A 409-nucleotide genomic window follows, 5' to 3' on the forward strand; every position below is an offset into this window, starting at 1 on the left:
CTGTAGTGCGGGCGGGCGGCCGGCAGGAGGCGGCGTCGTCCCGCTCCCCGGGCCCGGCCCAGCCCAGCCCAGCCCAGCCCGGCCCGGCCCGGCCCAGCCCACCGCGCTCAGCCCGGCCCGGCCCGGCCCAGCCCACCGCGCTCAGCCCACCCCCGCGCGCCGGCTGCCTCCGCCCGGCCCGGACAATACCCGGCCCCGGCCCCGGCTCCGTGCGCCCGCCCTGGCCGCCCGCTGGCGGGCTGCGATGCCTCGGAGCCCCCGGCCGCGCCCGCGCCCCGCAGCCCGGAGCGGCCCCGCGCCCCTGCGCTAGCCGCGGCCAGGGAGGGCGCGGGGCCCCGGCGCCCCCGAGACCTCGCCGCCGGCGCCGCCCTCGGCCCCCGAGGCTGCTCCCCCTCGGCCCCACCCTCCC

The sequence above is a fragment of the Macrotis lagotis genome, chromosome X, assembly GCF_037893015.1.
Source record: "Macrotis lagotis isolate mMagLag1 chromosome X, bilby.v1.9.chrom.fasta, whole genome shotgun sequence".
Lineage (NCBI taxonomy): Eukaryota > Metazoa > Chordata > Mammalia > Peramelemorphia > Peramelidae > Macrotis > Macrotis lagotis.